Below are 22,185 nucleotides of genomic sequence, written 5' to 3'. Positions count from 1 at the left end.
TATGCAGTCTTTGGTGTTGTTACAGCACATTGATTATGTGTGACAGACCTGGATGAAGGTAAGAGAGTACATACTGCCTAGCTTGATCTGGCCTAGCATTTGGATACATTCCTTCACTCAGGTATCACTGAGAAACTCTACAAACTGTGGATTCACCCTTATATCACTAGATGGTGAACCAATTGGCTCATCAACATAACACATACTGTGAAAGTTGGTGAATCAATGTTTAACAGTAGAGCTGTCACCACTGGCATACTCCAAGGATCTGTTCTGGGTGCTTTATTGTTTGGAATCTATTTCTTAACAGTCCAGGATAAAGTATACAGCCTTTGGCTTACCATGTTTGCTGATTCTTGCATATTGGGTACAATCTTGAGTCCACCAATCATGTTGACATACTACAGGAGGGGCTAACACAGACAGATGGTTGATGCCAAAGCCACATGATCTACAACTAAATGTAAAATGTGTCATTATGTTGGCCTTCTGCAAAGTGAAATTCTTCACAAATTTCAGCATTGACAACACCCCCATCTGCTGAAACCCAGTGGTGCAAGACCTGGGAACACACGTAGATAGCAGTCAGAACTTTGAACATCAAGTGTTCACAGTGGTAAGGAAAGGCTACGTAATGAACCTTATAAGTCAGGCCATTGTATCCAGATCTGAAGATGATGTAACACCACTATACTCAAACCTCATCAAAGCATTAATAGAGTATCATGCTCCCATTTGCATGAACCTCACCAGACACCTGCAGCAGCTGGAGAGATCACAGAGTTTTCTCACCAAGAAAATACAGGACCTATAAACTATGCTATGACTTTTGTGTAGACTGAAAGCCATGTCACTGTAATCTGTGTCATATAGGATAAGTTGACTTGTGCCTGGCCTACAGGCCATTCTCTCACCATGCCCTGATGGGAATACTGTGCATCCACATATCAGCTGTAGCTGATGGCATCAGCAGAGACTGTTAGGAGAAAGATGGTGACATCAGTGTCCCACATGCTTGTGTAAAATGCTCTCTCTAATGATACAGAAATGGACAAACACACACAAGCACACACCCCAGTTGACTGCAGTGGAAGTGTACCACTACCTATCTAAACACACCAACTACAGAACTCTGTATTTAGGGCATGCACCACAGTTCAAATCTGATGTGGTCAGATAATACTTTATAGGTGATGACATCAACAGTGTCTGGTGAGGGAAAATGGTAATAGCAGTGTTCCACATGCTGGTGTAAAATGCTTTCTCTAATGTCAAGCAAGTACCCAAACACCCCAGTTGACTGAAGTCAGAACAGAAACCCTGCCTAAGTATATAGACTACAGAAATATGTTTTTAAGGCAAGCACCACAGCTCAAGTCTAACTTCCAGATTGTCAGACAACACTTTATAGGTGATGAAATATGTAGAGGATATTAGCTAAATTTGGTTTGTCACCTCCACAAAGAGGGATGACAACAACACAACTATGTTGTATAGTCAATTAGACCAAATCAAATGTGTCAAGTAGACACGTCCAAAATGGGCAGCTATGTATGAGAAGATTTTTTTTTGTTTTGTGGGACAGATGCCCATTTTATTTTTCACTTCAGTTAGAGAGGAATGCTGGGTAAGGGATGTTGGCATTTCTGAGTCAGGTAAGTTGGGTAGGTGAAGAAGCAAATGCAAACAGGACAAACAAGACAAGACACGGGGATGGTGAGGGACACAAAAGGTTGGGGACACTATGATTGGATTGATGGAGGTAACAATGCAAGCTCATGCCCATCAAACATGGGGACCATGAGAATCTAGTGCTCACCCGCAGGACTGTCATCACTGTCCCCTTGCACAACTGGGTGCTGGAGTGTTTGATGTCTTCTCCTCCTACGGACCATGAGGGAGAGCAGTCTCTCCATCTAGTATAGGTGTACACCAATTCTACAATGCACAACCCTATGCACCAACCCTTGTATCTTCTGGTGCGTAATGAAATCTCCACCTCCACCAGTACTCACAGAGGGTACCACAGCACCTGCTGCTGGAGCAGTGCTACCTGAGTGTGCAGGTAGTGCAGGTGCAACAGAGGCAGTACTGCCACGTTAAATCTCTGATGTGCTGGCCATTAGTGCTGGAGCTGGTGGAGCGGGGGCAGGCTGACAGACTGGGGAATGCCTAACTTGCTGTGCTGTGAAGCAATTAGTGACTTGTTACAGATGGATGACATGGGGACATTTTGATGATGCATTAAAGAAAATAAAAAAAGACATAAGGGTTGGGGTGAGAGAAGAAAAAAGAGATTAAATTAGTACCATCATATGTGAGATAAAATGTATTATCACAATGATATGACTATTTTATCTCAAGTTTTACATTTAAGTATACTTCCTAACAGATTTAAACTATAATTATGGATTGCTCAAAGTAATATTTGCAATGTGCAGATATTGCAAACATGCTTGGTCCAATTATACAGATTATAGTTAACAGCAAGTCATTTATGCTACCTATGTAGAATTTAATTTATGTAATATTATTAAAGAATTGTAGTATTGTATAGTTGTTACTCATGGTATTTGAGCACACAACCTCTGACTGCACACTTACACTTGACTCCTAAAGTTGATTTGTGCTACAGATGTATGCATGCTTGCTTGTGTTTTCAGTTAGGATATGCATGCTTACTTTCTACTACTGTATAGAAAAGAAAAACATTTTTCTTTAACTTTTACAGCTACAATATTTTTCCTGCGCAGCATACATGTCACTTGCATCCCTTAATCTCTCCAGATGTTCAGCATGAGCTTGCCTATTCACCACTATTTCAGTATTAGCTGTGAAAAGAAAAGAAAACAAAAGAATAACATTATGCGTACCAGTCTTGCATATATTTAGCTATCTATGTACTACACATTCTCCTTATTGTCATACTTACACAACTGTGGCATGTTGCTAGCTTGAAACTCATTCAACCACTGGTTGAGTGCATCCTTCTTGCACCTTTTTATGTAATTGAAGTAGTGTCCACACTGTTCTCCGGTGTGTGGGAGTCTGAGATGTCAGTTGCACTAGAAACAGCCTTAACCAGACTATTCCAAGCCTCAGACTTATACTGGGAGCCAGAAAAGTCCCTCTGCAGAAGCCTTTGGTTGAGGTGATTTACCAGGAGTCCAATAAATATTCTGGACTCCTGAATACCCTACCTCTGCACCCTAAATTGGTCACCTTCCACTGTAACACCAGACATGTCTAATCCCAAAGCAATAACAATAGCAAATAATGATTTCTTACCAATTCCTGTTGTCACATTTTCTGGTAGTGTGCAAACACAAGAAAGTATGCCAACCATACTTGCAGAGAGCAACAGTGCCAAGCAGGGAGGAAAGCAATGTTTTAAACTGGAAGGTTAATCTGACACTAGACATTAGTTTGAAGGGTGTCTGCTGATGTAACTGTTAGGTGATGTATCTTTGCAAACACGCACTAAGGGCATGAATGTCATGACCTGACACATTTGTTTGGCTTTGTACACTGCTAAAATACATTGTTACAGTGTGGGATTCAAACCTATTCATAAGGGGAAAATAATTTTTTCCACAGCAATGACTTTCCATCTTTCCACAGAAGAACTGCTTCTTAGACATACTCATGAATCATTCATAAATACAGATGACAGATTTAGGTGTTAGCCATGTATGGGTATAACTTGAGGAGGACCTTGTATATACAGTCTTTTGTGTATGTATGCCTTATTTATTTATTTATTTATTTTATTTATTATTTATTTTACATTTGTTGACCGTGCTAGTTTAACTGGATATATCTCCATTTTCAGTAGAGGTTCGGGGAGACATGCTCCAAGCATTTGCAGTGACAAAGAATACAATATATAGTAATAGTCAAATGAATTATAGCACATTGTTTACACTGAGGGTCAGATAAACTTGTACAGAGTCCTTTAGTAGGTTTAAGCTAAGATCAAATACAGAGTGCAATCATTTGAGAGAGAGAGCAATAAAAAAATACATTTTAAATTGTAAAATGTTTTTTTTTTCAGTACTATGAAGGAAATCAATATTATAGGTAGATGATGTATAGCAGTGGAGTAAAGAAGCGTAGAGAGAGCAAGAAGGGAAATGAGATATCAGTCAGGGTTAGAGCAGGGACAAAGCCAGTGAGTTTTAAGATATTCTTTAAGATGCTTTTTATAAAGAAGAGTGGAAGCAAGAGAGGAAAGTTCACTAGGAAGCTGGTTCCAGTTTTTTCCTACTGTGTTGGTGAAAACTGAGTCCCCAGCTTTGTTGTTGGATTTAATAGTGGAAACTAGAAGCTTATTAGCTGAGCGTAGTGTTGCAAGATTTTTGTAGGGGGTAATCAGATTAGTAAGGATTGGGGTAGTATTAGGATGATAAAAGATCTTTTGGGTGATAACAAGTTGTTGACAAAGTAGTTGGTTCTGCAGTTCTAACCATCCCAGTTGTTTGAGGTTGTGACAGTGGTGAGTTCTAAAGGGGGTGCCAGTGGCAAATCTGGCTATGTTATTGTAACTGGTGGAAAGTTTTGTGAGGTTGTTTTTAGATAGATTGGTATATATTGCAGAAGCATAGAACAGGGTAGAGATCAGGTGGGTCTGGGCAGTAGTGATTCTGGCTGAAGGGTAAGGAAGGGTTTGATTCTGTAAAGGGTGCCTAGTTTTTTGTTGACAGACTTTATTGTAGAATTAATATGGTCATCATAGCTAAGGTTGTTATCAATTGTTACTCCCAGTAGATAGGTTGTAGTGTCAGGGGATATGTTAGTTCCATTGCTAGAGGTTACTGTGAAGTGCAGTTGAGGTGACTTATGAGTAGGAGCAAAGAGCAATAATTTTGTTTTTTGGGGGTTCAGAAGGAGGCAGTGTTGCATGAACCAATTTTCAACACTGTTAAATACTGTTTGGGTGAGGGACTGGAGAGAGGTTATGGACTTGGCTGAATAAATTAAATTAGAGTCATCTGCATATTGTATGCAGGTGGCTTGAGGAATTTTGGTATGTAGATCATTAATAAACAATGAAAAGAGAAGAGGTCCTAAAATAGAGCCGTGTGGTACTCCAATGTTCACAGGGAGGGGAGTAGAAAGATTATTATCCCAAAGTACTGCTTGATGTCTATTTTCCAGATAGGATTTAAACCATTGCAATTCTTGTGGATCAAGTGATTGGGCTTTTAGTATGTCAATAAGCATTTTATGGTTCACCATATCAAAAGCTTTTGAAAGGTCAATAAATAGTGCAGAGGAAAAGGTATTATTGTTACGATTTTTGTTTATGGAGTCAGAAAAGGATAGCAGGGCAGTTGTGCTATGGAATGGCCTAAACCATGCTGGCAGTTGTCAAGTAAATTATTTTGGAGAAGGTCATCAAGTAATTGTCTGTGTATGCATTTTTCCATTATTTTAGCTATTGAAGAGAGTAAGGCGATAGGCCGAAAGTTGGAGAGCTCGGTAGATTACCTACTTTTATGTAGAGGGATGATTTGGAATACTTTCCAAATGGAAGGGATTTTGCTTTCTAAAATTGTTCTATTTATAAGGATGGAGATGGGATAGGCAATGGCTTTAGCTGCAATTTGCAGGTATTCCACTGGAAGACAGTCAGCAGAAGGGCTGCATGGCTTACGTTTTTGAAGGAGGTTGTAAATGAGGTATGTAGGTACAGGTTGTATATGAAAGGTTGGAGATGGAGTATTAGTGGTATTTAATGGGGAAGTGGTAATAGATGGTAAAGTATTAGCTGGGGTTAGAACGGCTTCAGTAAAATAGTTATTAAATACATCAGGAATCTGGTTAGAATTATTATGGTTGAATCCTGAAGGGACAGGACTTTTAGAGTGCCCTGGCTGAAGAAGTTAGTTAATGCCTGACCAGAATATTTGAGGTTTTTGTTGGTGGGGTTGTTGGAGGTGAAGGTAATAGTCTTTTTTGTCTCTGAGAATGTCTTTCTTGGTGGCATTTCTTAACTGTTTAATGTAAAGTTGATCTGATGGACTTTTGGAGGCACTCCATTTGGCCCAAATTTTATTTCTGAGGAGGATCTTTTGCCTAGTTTGTTTTGTGAGCCAGGGGGAAATTTTGGTCCTTATTCAGGAAGAGTGATAGGGGGTATTTAAGTGTAAAGGCCATCCAAGTTCAAATGCCAGAATTATACTTACAGAAACACAGTAGACAGTATACCATCATACATCTGAACCTTCAAAATACAGTAAGAGTGTCTTATCCCTCATACATATAATTCATATCAGATCCAATAGTTATAATAATGTATAAAGTGTTATAAGTGATATTTAATATAATGTATAATGGAACAACAGTAAAAATATCTGGAATTTTCTGTATTAAAACGCAGGACCATGTGTATGGTAGCCCTACACTTACACCTGTTATCACAGGAATATTGAAGTAGCACTTGTCTGTTTTCCTGTTCATTACTATAAACTGAACTGTCACAATAGTAAAAATATATTGCAATTTCTGTATTAGAACCCAGGGCTATCTGTATTACAGCCGTATACTTACATCTGCTGACACAGGAATAGTCAATTACCAGTTGCATTAATCCCTATTCATTCATAACTTCTGTGTATCAACCACAGATCAACTCTGCATAGCAGTGTTACATGATGGAAAGCAAAAACTGCAACAATGCATCCTTTTTGACATTTATACTGTCTATACCCTGTCTGCAAGTGTTCTGTCTGCTTTCTGTGTGGTCCACTAGTCCAGGGTTGCACACTGTTAAGTACAGGTAAACATGACATTCATTGTGTTTCTCTGTTTCCTCTGTTTGCATTAAGCCACTCACTGAACAAACACTGTCATTTAAAAAACAATGAAAATTATGAGAAAGGAAGAAAAGGAATATATTAAATTAACAACACTACAAAAACTTATGTTGGTACACGTGAAACATTTTCACATAGCTCTGGACCTTAATTCTCACTCCAATGAACCTTCAAAACACAGTAATAGTGTCTTATCCCTCTTTGCCACATAAGCAGCTTTGCAGCACAGAAATACAATCGTGCATACAACCAACTGCAACATCATCCACAGTACTAACAAAACATATGACAGTTGTTTGTACATGTATTAATTTCAGATATAGTGCACTGATTGATCACACAACCATTTATGACTATTACTTGCAAAAATGCATCTCTGTCTTATCTGTCTGTGTTTGTTGCTCATTCTGGTCTTATCTGACCAGTAATCTGAGGCATGCAGTCTGTAAGGTATTCTGTATCATTGTCCTTAAAATGTGAGAGGATATTAAATGGCCATAATATACAGTTGTCAGGAAAGGAAGGGGAGGTTGGATATTACTGAACAGAAACTGTGAAATACAAGCTGCTTACTTACATTTAAAACCACGATACAACTACTTCTACACTTTGTAATTCTAACCTGGCTGGCACACACACTGGAGGTAAGGGAGTCTGAACTGCTGTTGTCTTTTCTTTCTCCCTACCAGTAATCATGCACAGATTCAATCCATTAGCACAAACACTGAGGGAATACCTTCACTATGACTACATCTGATACACTGAGCCAAGTATAAGGAGTTCAACAATTCTAATGAGTTCACACCTCATTGCATCTTCACCATGCTCACAGCCCTGAATCTACACTATAAAAAGGGAACCATGTAGCTAGGGAACCTGAAGGTGAGGAGGCTTGCTTATGGGGATAACACATAAGAAGTTATTATTTTGGGATGTATCTGCACAGAAGAATACTGATCTTGATAAGGTACACTACAATTTTTCAGCTATATACTAGATATGCTAAAATATCACTAAGAAAAATCTGTTTATATATATATATATATATATATATATATATATATATATATATATATATATATGCTACTTTTATCAATATTCATTTCTTAGAGGTGTACTGAAGGGATAGGCATGTTTGTCAGGGCATTTTACTCTCTCAGATGTGCAGCCTTATAAACTGTCATTGCAAGTGCTAAAGCTACAACTGTTTTACTCTTTACACTCTTCTATTTTTATTTCCATAAAATGTAAATGTCCTATATTGTCAGTGACACAGGAGTGTTAGCCTTCTATGATGGCCGATAGACAACTCTAGGGGGGGTGCTATCCACAGGCAGATATGACTGGCAATTGCATAAAATTGAATGTTATGTGGTAAATCTGTATACGTTTTTCAGAGAGAGTTTATTTGATAGCACTTTTAACAGTTCATTGAGAGTTTGTAAACAAAATGTGTCATTTGACTGTTGTTTTGGGAGTGCAGCAGCTAAGGTCCATTTCTGTGTTGGCACAAGCAAAATTTGCTATTGTTACTCTCCTTGTTTTGGATCCAACTTTGCTATGCATGTGATTGTAATATGTTATTTTTTATGCTATTTTTTATATTTGAATATCTTGAATGTTTTATCTTTCTGCAGTGGTTAATAGTGAAATACTACCTTGTGTGTTATATCTAAGCAGGACTTTTAGATTTATTTATGTGTTACTTATAAGTATTACCCTTCTTTTGTGCTTTATGTCACCTAGGACTATGGCACCAAGGCATCCCAATCCCTGCAAACTCCCCTTCAGTGACCCTGAGAATTAAGTCATTGTGGAAGCATTTAGGTGACATAGTGCCCTTCTGCTTGAATGAGGACATGGAGATATGTCTGGCAGAATGCAAATTTGGCAGCAGATAGTGGCTGATGTAAACACAGTAAGCACCCAGAACAGGATATATGACCATGTGCACCATCAGGCCACTAATATGATTTCACTGGCCCAGAAGAGAGCCGCTGCAGTGGCCCACGAATGGATGGTTACCGGAGGGAGGGCTGCTACAGAGCACTACTGACACCAAATGAAGAGTTCCTGTCCACTGTCAGGGATCCAGACAGCTCTCTGGAAAGTGCACAATAGCATGTCATTGATGTTGCTGCTGCTGTTTCAGGGAGGACAGGTATGTCCCAGGAAGAGCTTCCAGGTGGGCTTACCTATCTCAGTTGTTAAATATTTCTTGTATAGTAAAATATTGACAGCAATACTTAAGTTCTGTTTAACATTAAATTTCTTTTGGGGGGAATAATTGTTGATTGATACAATTAACAGCACATTCTGGTTGATTACACATGGGCTTTGTGTGAATGTGTCATCCAAGTTCTTGTTAAGAGTATTGTTAATGGACAGATAAGTGAAAGAAAGTTTTAACCCTCTGTGTTACTGTTCACTGTGATGATGATATCCTTACCTGTTGCTTAGCTTCTCCCAGGACCATAGGAGTCTACAGTCATCTGCACATGATACAAGACACTTCATGAGGGTAGTGCGGCAACTGTGGCTTGAGTGTCTGTTGACTCTAGCCATAGCCAAAGTGTGGGCAAGGTGCCATGCAGGAGGGTTGGTAGGGGTGCTCGGATGAGGTCTACTGCCCATCCTCCACCTGATCCAGGTATGTCTTCCCATGCCACTCAACACAGGTTTAGGGCCATCATGGAGGCACAGTCATGTTCTTATAGATCCTCCAGAGAAATGCTTAGCGGTGTAGATGTGGCACAGACTGACATGTATGACTGCCTCCACCATGTTGCCGATTCAATGGACCAGATGAATGACAAATTGGAACAGGTGGCTTCTGTGGTAGAATGTCTGCTGGGAGGGGGGTAGCATCCACATGGGTCAGCCACATCATCTGATGTTTGCCAGTGTGACTGTGCCTGATCACGCTGCCATAGTGGGACTACTTCCACTGCTCCATCAGTGGTCAAGGTGTCCACACCCAGATGTGGAAGGCCATGGGGTAATGGCCCTGGGTGTCCTTGTGAGGACAGCTCATCCAGCAGACAACAGTTACATTCAGGTAGCAGCAGTGCATCTGGCTGTGGGTGTGGATGTGCCAGTGCAACTACTGGCAGAGCCAGTTCTCATGGTTGAGTACAACAATGAACTGCCACCTCTACCATGCACGGCTAACACCTGTCCGACATACCAGCACATAGAGCTAGCACAGACCTTGGCTATGCTCTTGCAGACACTCACACATCAGTTTCACTTGGAGGGCCCATACAGACACACACAACAGTTACATAACTATGTAACTGTTTTGTGTGTCTGTATGAGCCCTCCAAGTGAAACTGATGTGTGAGTGACTGCAAGAGCATAGCCAAGGTCTGTCTACTAGGTTTGATAGCCCTCAGGGTCATTTACTAGGGGATGCAGGTTATGCACTGGAGCTGAGGGCCATACTTCTCAACTGTCTAGATTTTTCCAGATAGTCCCACTATGGCAGCGTGATCAGGCACAGTCACACCGGCAAACATCAGATGAGGTGGCTGACCCATGTGGATGCTGCCCCCCTCCCAGCAGACATTCTGTCTCACTGGCCATTTATTATGTTATCCAAATGTCTGGTTGTTTCACTTTTTTACTCAAACAAATTCACTTACCTTTTGTGTCAACCTAGGCTCCCCAACACCCTCTGCAAGTGATGATAACTGTGCCATATCTTTGTTTTCTATCTTTTAGATTTAGGGATCCATAAGCTTTGTGTCTGATGCTCAGGGTGTATAGCTGACTTAGTTCTTAGTATATCTGTGTCTGTGATGTTGTTTTGCTAATTGTACTTATGACATATTTTGATCTTGGAAAGTTAGACAGTTGATAGAATTAAAACAGTTTTTTGCATTAGTATTCATAAGAATCTTCTGAGGGTTGTAAAGTCTGAAACTGAAATATGTCTCATTACTTTCTAACTTCTCTCTTTAATTATTTTACATTACAAAAGTATGAGGCCAAACTGAGGACACTCAGCGACCATCAGTACTTTTGAGAGGTATGAATGTGTGAATCTTTCATGCCTGAGGCCTATTAGTTGATAGAGGTCAAGTATTCAGATAAGTCTCTCCTGTCACATGTTAAAGTCATTGCTGTACAAATCACCCACCTTTTACTTACTTAGATTACCAAGTAGCAGGATGCAAGGATATGCCATTTATTTGTATTGCACAATTCTGTCTTAACACTCAAGGTTCAGCACTTACCTTGTAAATCCAGCAGTTGCTACAGTTTTATTTCAGGGCTGAGTTTATCTGATGCTAGGAGTACGCAACCATTACATAGGTAGGTAAAGGTTATGAGCATTGCCTGGCATCAATGTTACTATTTGTGTGTGCATAGGATGAAGGGTTTAGCCCCTTAGGTGGTTAGTGAATGTGCTATGCATTGCCTCTTAGCCAATGCGAGGTCATATCAAGCACGCTTATGTCTGCCTACACCCACAGCAGCTGCCAGTTCCCCCTCTGACTCCTCACTTGTTTGTGGCTGTGGTGTCTTGCCATTGGTGATGGGAGGTGTGTCCCTTCCCCTTGTTGATCCTGCTGAAGCTGTTTACTCAGGATGATGTTATGAATCACAGCACAAACGGTGAATATTTCAGTACATGTACATGGATTGTTCTGCAGGGCTCCTCCAGATGTATCAAGGCAGTGGAACCATGGGCTCACAGTCCAAACACATACTCTATGATATTTCTGTTTTGAGCATGTGCCTCATTATAGCTTTCTTCAGTGGGTGTGTGTGCATTTCTGATGGGCATCATCAGCTTTGGTCATAGCTCTCAACCTCTTAGTTCAGGAAAGTGGACAAAGCTTAAAATAATGGGGGGGGGGGGCAAAGTTCCAAAATAGGAGCAGATTTTAAATATTGCTCTTACAAATTTAAAAAGTTGTTAGAGTAACAGATTTTCTATTTTCATGTATTTTCTAAAGGCTATAAAGTCTGAAAATCAAATGTGTCATATAATAATTTCATTCCTCAATGATGTGCTAGAAAATCAAAAAAAATTATGAGGAACAGACCAAAAACATGACACAAAAATCTGGACATCCTGCAAAAAATCTGGACATTTGAGAAGTATGGCCCTCAGCTCCAGTGCATAACCTGCATCCCCTAGTAAATGACCCTGAGGGCTATCAAACCTAGTAGACAACTGATACAGTTGGCAGGAGTGCCAGATATGTGAGTTGTGGTAACTGCCTGTGTTGCCAGCACACACATTTAAGATGATTCCCTTAGCATTACACACAACTTGACAGTTAATGGAATAGAATCCCTTTCTATTTAGATAGACCTTTCCCTATTCCCTAGATGGTGCCTTGTTTTCTATATGTGTAAAATCTATGGCACCCAGTACTTCATGATAGTTTGCTACAGGGTAGAGTTCTGCATATTTGTGCACCTGTCCTCAGGTGTACATGGAAAATATATGTGGTCAATGGCATGGTGGAGCATAACATTCAGGAATTAACGGATGATCCTAGATGCTGATGCTTGTGACACCAGCCACATGTCTCCTGTTGGTCTCTGAAAGGTTCCTATAGCTAAAATTGTAAGTGCTACATATACCTTTGTTTCCACGGTATTGTTTCCCCTCAGTTTGCTCTGGGTCTGAGCTGAGGATGACAGAGGTTGTAAAGTTCCTGCTGTGTGTCTCTATCTGTCCTATACCACTCTATCATTTCCATCTCATGCAGATTGTGATAAGTTAACCAGGGTCTAAATACTCTTCTCCTTCTTGGCCGTGGTCTATTAGCAGCCGCAGCAGCATAGACTTCGGCCTGTTGCACATACACATGAATTAATGCAACAGCAGCCCCTAACATTCTTTCTGTGTAGACTGCTTTCAGTGACTGTATTCCAATAGCTTTTGAAATTTGCAGGAAAAAACAGCAGCGAATCTACACATTTGGTTTATAGCTTTTTGAATAGTTCCTCCATCTTTAATTGGTTGATTTGCATACAATTCAGCTGGTTATGCTGTTATTAGCATGCCAGGGTGCTTACCATGGTTGCGTGGCTCTACACACCATGTACAGCTTCCTACTGAATAATAAACAGTGTGCTGCCATGCAGTGGACATGGTCTTAGCAGAGCATATACGGTTTAGTGAATCTGTCCATCATCTTTGTTTTGTATTCAAACCATTTGCAGCTTTGATATTAGGATTATATCCAGAAATGAAATTAACTGTAAAGTAATGAAAAGTATAACAATAAACTTGAAAGATCACTTTAAAATTAAGGGTTTGTTGCATATACAGCAGTTATACACACTTTGTTAAATTATTTCTGTGGAAATGGTGTGAATAAAAAAACACATCTTCTATATAAAACCATAATGGGCAATCTAACATATTTTGGCTTCGATAATCCAGCGTTAACATTTTTTTCAATGTGAACAATGTTACTTCAACATTTTGTGTTGCTTTATTCTATCCAAATGAAGATGCACATGGATCTTGAAATGTCTGACCTCTGACAGGCTCTGTTTTGGAAAAGGATGGAGCCCTGACTGTGTCACACACATCTGGGGCTTGATTAGCAATCCTGGCACTGAAGTAGCCAGTAAGACAGGGAGGGGCACAACTGAAGAGATGTGACCTGCTTACCTATGCTGGGGGTTCATTAGGATTTGAAGCAACTTTGAGGCACACTGGGTGGATTTATCTCCCAAGCAAAGACAGGCAATATCACTGCTCATGGTGTAGGGGGAGATGCAGCAGAGTTGCTTGGAGGCAATGGTCCTTGATGCTTCTGGAAATATAGATTTACACTTTCTAATCATTTCTATAGCTGGCTTGCTTCAAATGGACATCCTAAGACAATATAGTAATTGCATTATGTTTACTGACAACTGTTTACTACTTAATCCTGTGTACAAACTGTATGAGAAATGTAATTGTACAATGTTAGTGGAGGCAAAGTTCTCATATGAAACCACGACAAATAAAAAGCAGGTTGTCATCATCACACAATACCACACTAAACAAACTACACATAACTCATAGACCTTCATATGCTGAGACTCATAAAAGTAAGCTATCAAAACCACAAATGCCTGTTAAAGGTAACCTAAGAAACAAGCATCCTCAGCAGACCATATACATAATGCAGGCACACCCACCATGAAATATTTCAAAGCCTTGAAAACAGACACATGGATGCATCACTCACCAGACTGGGCAAAGAGAGCTTCCCAGCCAGTTGTCTATGCAGCACAAAGGTTCAACTCATCACACTCAGGTTCTTGTACAACAAGTATACATATGGCACAGTCATAGTATGCTAGTGTAAATGTCTTCAGATGTACCTTCCACGGCTATATGAAGAGAGACAAGATAAGATTTTGGAATATGAGTCTCAAGCTGGTATGATTGTAGCATGGAGCAGCATTCTACTATCACCAAGAATAATGCCACAATATAAACAAAATATTACTGTTTTCAACAACTGGCTTAGCTTTTGTTGTCATTGGAAGATTAATATATATCAGCTTGTGAGAAGATGGTAACCAGTCTTCACTACTTTGCCAAGGAAGGCCTTCACCCCCCCAAGGCTTTCTTAAACTGGTTTCATTCGTGTACACCTCATTGTGCCTTTTAGGCAATACAATCTTCTACAGCTTGTAAAATAACAAAACAGAATCAAGAAAACATTAAGGCATTGCTGCTCAATGCTAGGAGCCTTAACAAAAATCTCCACCTCCTACATTCACTCCTTACTCTGGAAAATAAAACAATGATATATTCATCATCACAGATACTGAGTTCAAGGCAAATGAAAGCACTCCATTTTGGCAGTGTTTCAGTGCCTATCACATGTTCAGGCCCACTGCATTACAGAAAGGCACTAAAGCAACTTCATCACTATATTCCTAAAAGGCATTTCACCTTCAGACTCCTTAGACAAGGAAAACAATCTGGAACTCATCCAAGTCGAGCTTGTTATTAAAAAAAAAAACACTTATCATATCATTAACTTTAGGACTCTTCCCATGTCCCACCTTACCCCACACCTACTACTTAGCTAGTATAGAGTCCCCATGTATTAAACTAACACCATTCTCCTAGGAGACTTCAACTATTGTCCATAACCTGGAAGATTTAAAAATCCTCAAGCATGTATGCCCACAAATTTCTGGACTTCATCAATACAAAATCTCTGGACCATTTAGTCTGTACCTCAACAATGGGTAACAATATCCTTCATTTGATCCTAACCAATATAGGGTAGCTTTGCTCCCACTAATTGTAACTTTCTCCCTAGTCAAATCACACTACAAATCAGTCACATTCACCAATCGACTAAAAACTGAATCAACATGGTATTCAGAGATTAGGCAAATAATAATCTACTAAAAATGAGTGACGACTTGGCAAAACTCAAAAGCCACTTCCATCTTGATGACCTACTACTAAGCCACTTCCATCATGATGACCTACTACTTATATGGAATACTTTACTGGCAAATTCTATAGACATGCAAATAGCTGCATATACATATCTGTCCCCTTCAGAATGAAATACAATATCAAATTCAAATGTAAACCCCTGTGGTGGAACTTCAATTTAAACTGGCACTATAGCAAAAGAAAAAAAAACTCAATGCACACAATATATATTATTCCATCAAGATGCAAAAATGATCTTGTTAAACTAAACAAGGAACTCCGGACCCTGTTCACATCAACCAAAGGAAGACAGGAGATGAAAATAGCCACCAAGGTGAAGGCAACCATAAAGATTTCTTTCACCATGTCAGAAACCTCAGAAGCAATACCCAACACTGTGCAACACTGTTATTAAGTTTATAACATACTTAGACCCAGGAAATGTTGCTAGTCTACTAGCAGGCAAGCTCAGCTCAAAATACACCCCCAGAATATTCTGAGATCACTTATCTGCATCTACACTCCCTTCAAATCTCCTAAGAACAAGTCCTTAAGGAGCTATCTAAGACTAAGGACATTACTTTTATGTGGCCAGACAAAATACGAGGCTGCCTACTAGTCAGCTTGAAATAGGACTTGTCAAACCTCCTAGAGAGGGTATTCAACATTAGCCTCAAACCAGGGTTTGTGTTGGATGAATGGAGAACAGCAACAGTCATTCTCTATACAAAGGTTGGAATTTAATAGACCCAGGTAATTATAGACCAATAATCCTCATGTACCGTATCTGAAAAACTATGGAAAGGATCTTTAGGAAATTAATAAATAAGGATATACATAACCTACAAAGTAATATTAAAAAGAAAAGTAGCAGGACACACACAAGACAGATGCTCCGTTGTATAGAGTAATAATCACAATGAGAATGCCAACGCAATTCAATGAAGCAACCAAGATATCCCAGATAGAATAAAAACATATACTTTATTCGATAAAAGTGCACACGGTAAGCGCTTTCACTAAATCAGCTTCATCAGACCATTTAACAGCACCATAAAACTGAGTTCTTTTTAAACAATTCAAAATCTCATGGTCCAATCAAAATCCAAACAATTGTTAACTACTATGCTTTCTTAAAGAAGTAACACTAAAAAAAACATAAAAAGCTCTTATAGCTATTACCATAAAAGACATTTCTATAAATATCTAAACAAATACAAAGTGACATAATACACCATAAATATACAAAATCTGAGGACAATAGCAATAATAAACAATATAAGGGTGTAAAGATGTGCATATCCTATACAACGATTGTTAACTAGCAATAAACTGCTATGCTCTCTTAAAGAAGTAACACTAAAAAAACATAAAAAGCTCTTATAGCTATTCCCATAAAAAACATTTCTATAAATATCTAAACAAATACATAATGGCATAGTACACCATAAATATGCAGAATCTGAGGACAATGGCAATAATGAGCAATATGGGGGTATAAAGATGTGCATATCCTGTACATCTACGTTAATAATGATACCCATATATATATGCATGTACACATATATATGTTAATAAGCATAAACACTCACATAAACACCTCACTTCCTTATTCTTCGACCCTTAACATAATCATAAAGGTTAATTAAAAATTGCTTAGAGTCACTGAGTATAAATTGATTGGAATTAATCACTGGCCTTAAATATTTTTCAATGTAAACAGAAAGGGGTTCAGTTACCTGAGAAGTTAACTGAGGATGAACTAATTAAGTATTTTGATAGTACTGGTTTGAATACCAGTATCAGAAATAGGTATAATCTCAGTTATAAAGAAAGAAAGGCACTTAGTGAGTTACAGCAGAATCAGTTTATAGTCATCAAACCTGCTGATAAAGGGGGTTTAATTACCATCATGGACAGAGTGCATTATGATAGAGCTATGGCCAGCCTCCTTAATGACACCAAGTTTTATAAGAAAATGATGGATGAGGATGTTTTTAATATCATTACGTTAGTGTATAGATCTTTAAAAGATGTGTTCAATGGAGGTTTGATTAATAAAGAAACCTATGAATATCTTGTTGTCATGAATCCACTTATTCCTATAATTCAGGGGCTACCTAAAGTGCACAAAAATCCAACTGACCCACCTATGAGACCCATTGTAGCGGGTGGAGGTTGGGTAACTGAACCCCTTTCTGTTTACATTGAAAAATATTTAAGGCCAGTGATTAATTCCAATCAATTTATACTCAGTGACTCTAAGCAATTTTTAATCAACCTTTATGATTATGTTAAGGGTCTCAATGATTTAGAAGGTATCCTGCTTGTAACTCTAGATGTACGATCTTTATTTACAGTGATACCAAATGAACTTGGTATTCAATTCATGCAAGAATATTTACAGCAACATAGTGAGTTATCTTCAGTTCAAATAGAGCTAATAACACTTTTTTTAGAATTAGTATTAGAGAATAATATCTTTATATTCAATAATGACTTTTTCTCCCACTGTGAGGGATTGCCATTGGAACCCCTTATGCAAATAGCTATGCTAACATGTTTTTGGCACACTGGGAGAATACTGTTTTGTTTCATACTGAGGAGTTTAAGGCTAAAGTTTTGTTTTATCGACGTTTTGTCGATGACCTCTTCCTTTTGTGGAGAGGTAATGCAGAAGAGTTATTTGCTTTCCATCACACTATATATTCACTTATGAGCTGCTTGAAATTTACCCTGAATTGGTCTGCTACACATATAGAATTTTTAGATCTTTATATTGAAAAATTACCGAATGGCCTCATTAACACAGGTGTCTTCCGAAAAAGTTGTTACAGGAATTCCCTGCTATTCAGGACTAGTATGCATCCAGGATATATATTTAAGAACCTTATTAGAGGCCAAGGTGTGAGGACCTCAAGGCTAAATCCTTTAGATGATTGCTTTCAAAATGAACTTGGAGAATTGGGAAATAAGCTATTGGCTAGAGGGTACAATAAGGAAGAAGTTGCTGAGTCTTTAAGTGACATTAATATATTGAGACAGGGTATAGCAGCACCATATTTTGGCCCTCTGAACTCTTCAGTTAATTCATGTAAATATACTAAAAACACCTTTCTTAAGGTATCTTTATTTTATACTTAACAAAGAATTAAGAACAATGTTTAGTAAAAATTTGTCTGTTTTTCAGGTAAATGAAGATATAAAAGGAATTGTAGGAGAACATCCAAGATTTCTATACAGGAATAGAAAAAACTTGAAGAGGTTATTATGCTATCAGAATTCCCTTATGACTTCCACCAGTGCAGGCCATACAACTCCCTGTGGTGATTGTAATTTTTGTACCTATATTGAGACACAAGATAAATTTTGTCATCTGGATACACACAGGGAATTTTTATTTCATGCTAAGGCGACATGTAGAACCTTGAATGTGGTCTATTTGGCAGAGTGCCAGCTATGCCATTGTTTTTATGTTAGGAAGACAAATAGACCCTTCAAGGATAGGATTCGAAAACATCTCTATAGCATTAGGAGATGGGTTGATAATAATGCACTCGCGAAACATGTCGGTAGGCATGATGATAACCATCATTTTTTATTTAGGGCCATAGAGATTATTACACCAAGTATTCGAAAAGGTGATATTAGGAACCATACTGAGTATAGAGAGAATAAATGGATTATAGCACTTAGGGCAGATAGGGGCAGTGGTTTAAATGAGAAGGCTTCCATCAAACCTCTTTTAAAAAAATGAAGAATAAGGAAGTGAGGTGTTTATGTGAGTGTTTATGCTTATTAACATATATATGTGTACATGCATATACATATATGGGTATCATTATTAACGTAGATGTACAGGATATGCACATCTTTATACCCCCATATTGCTCATTATTGCCATTGTCCTCAGATTCTGCATATTTATGGTGTACTATGCCATTATGTATTTTTTTAGATATTTATAGAAATGTTTTTTTATGGGAATAGCTATAAGAGCTTTTTATGTTTTTTTAGTGTTACTTCTTAAAGAAAGCAATGCAGGTTATTGCTAGTTAACAATCGTTGTATAGGATATGAACATCTTTACACCCTTATATTGTTTATTATTGTTATTGTCCTCAGATTTTGTATATTTATGGTGTACTATGTCACTTTGTATTTGTTTAGATATTTATAGAAATGTCTTTTATGGTAATAGCTATAAGAGCTTTTTATTTTTTTTTTTTTTAGTGTTACTTCTTTAAGAAAGCATAGTAGTTAACAATTGTTTGGATTTTGATTGGACCATGAGATTTTGAATTGTTTAAAAAGAACTCAGTTTTATGGTGCTGTTAAATGGTCTGATGAAGCTGATTTAGTGAAAGCGCTTACCGTGTGCACTTTTATCGAATAAAGGATATGTTTTTATTCTATCTGGGATATCTTGTTTGCTTCGTTGAATTGCGTTAGCATTCTCATAACCTATAGTCTTGAACCAAGCCAGTTTGGATTCAACAAAGGCAGAGCCTGCCTACTTAACCTGATCTACATTTTTGTAAAAGATACTGTAGGAATGGATGAGGGCAAATCAGTGCAGATCACATATCTAGACTTCACAAACGTGTTCTTCACCATCCTACACACAGTTATCATAAATAAACTCTTTGAGCTAAATGTAAATCCCTAGACAACTCATTACACATCAAATTGGCATATAAATAGAATGAGGAAATAAAGGAGGATGTCTCTGCCTCTTGCAAAAGTCATGTCACTAGCGATACATGTCAGGGTTCAGTCCTTGGGCCACTCCTCTTTGGAATTTAATTCTTGGAGGTCAGAGCTTATGGTAAGGTTTTGTGGTTCACCAAATTTGCAGATGATTGCAGACTTAGTGCTGTCATAAACTTCCCAGAGGACTTCCTCATCTTCCAACAGGGCCCCTCCCAAACAAGAAGCTAGTGTCAAAAGCATGGACTAAAACTAAATGCCAAGAAATGCATAATTGTGTATTTGTCACACTGACAATGCAGCCCAGAAAACTGAATCCACAGTCAAGAATCTGGGAACCTATGTTGGCAACTAACTGTCCTTTGATCACCATATACTCACGGTATTGTAGGAAAATTATTTTCTCTGCACAGCTTGTATATAAAGGAATGGTGTCCAATTGCAGGCACACAATCCCCCTATTGTAGTCAGTACTCTTTAGGCCAGTCTTTGTGCATAATGCCCCTTGTACTTGTCCAAACTCTTTTCACTACGGCAATGACCACAATTCTTCACTAAGAAAATCAAGGGCCTAAATCATGCAAACTATGTAAACTGTTTCAAACCATTGTCCCTCTTCTCAGTATCATACAGACTACTGAGGGGGGACCTCTATGTTGCATATAGAGCTACAGCAAACCCTATCCTGTAGACCAAATACACAGTCTCAGTTCCAGTGGTGGCATAAACAACCTCTCAATGGATCTCACTCTCTTCAACATAATAGCACATGTTGGAGAGACAGGTATGTATCACAAAGAATTCAGCTTCAATGAAACCATCTTCCACAGCACATAAAGGAAAGTAATCTCTTCTTCTCTTACTCTATTCAATGTAAATTGGATGAATGTATAGGTAACGATACATTTACACCATTTAAGTACCCTTGCCCATCATGAATAAGGGTAACATGTAAATGTCCCAATATATCCTTGCACTGCCCATAAGTGGTTTGTTTACACTCAAAATATAAGGGCTAAAACCATAAATACAGTGTAAAATCTTAACAGCTTCACAGATCAATAGCCTAGTAAGTATCTATGAATCTATGAAGACATGACAGACATCTTCTGCAATCACTCATTTGCATGTCCCCTACCTGGTACCTCATCAAGTGCATAGTAAGGCTGAGGAGGAAACGAGAAACGCTCAATCCTTCCTTTATGGCTTGCTGAATTGCAACCACTGTTGGTATGTTCTCACCCAATAAGGAATGAGTTGGCTGATTTAAGGGGTGAAGGTAAGCAGAAACTGGGGCAAAAACAAAATAGTGATAGAAGCCTGTCGGAATGTTGTACTTTTCAAAACACTCATCTACCAGTTCTCAAGAGTCCAGATTTACATACAAACAAACACACAGATACACAGACACACACACTCCCAAATGTACTTACTAAGAAATGCAAATGGATAGATATCAAACTGCCAGCTCCAGTCTCAGTTTACATCTACTTGTGAGCTCAACCTGGAATGGTGTAGTTGGAAGGTTACAAATTTGCAGCACATATGAGTTTTAAGACATAGCATATGTGTTAATTGCATGGGCAGCCGTTATGCAAGGAGGGTGGTTATGGGTCTGAAGGCTATTGGCTGCTGGAAGAAATTATGTTAGGCCTATGAACTATAATGGCACACTTACCACTATTTATTGCCAGGGAATATATCCTATCTGGTTATCAAGCTCATTAAGAATACTTATTAATTTCTTCCTGTTTGCATTTCTTTCTTTCTCTCTCTTTTTCTGTCAGTCTACCTCTCTCTCTCTTTCTCTTTCTCTGTCTCTCTCTCTCTTTCTTTCTCCTGTGTTTATGTATGCACAAACACAGAAAATGTGAAATAATCTCACAAACAAGTGCACAGAAGACAGAAAACATGGCCACATATGGTTTGGTGTTGTGAAAAAGAATAGATGGGTAAATAGCTAGCTAGCTAGCTAGAAACATCGATAGACAGTTGGACAATGACACAAAACACACACACACACACACACACACACACACACACACACACACACACACACACACACACACACACACAGAAACACAAGTGGATGTGTGAATGCATGGATATATTTGTACATATATACATAATTTCTTTTCTTTTCTTTTCTTTAAAAATATTGTAATTAACTCAGATGTTGAGACTCATCTACTGACATCAGATATCCACATGGGGCAGCTGCTGGATTCCCTT

Source organism: Protopterus annectens, chromosome 5.part0 (assembly GCF_019279795.1).
Source record: "Protopterus annectens isolate FY-2018-M chromosome 5.part0, PAN1.0, whole genome shotgun sequence".
NCBI lineage: Eukaryota > Metazoa > Chordata > Ceratodontiformes > Protopteridae > Protopterus > Protopterus annectens.
Note: the sequence above shows the minus strand (reverse complement) of the source record.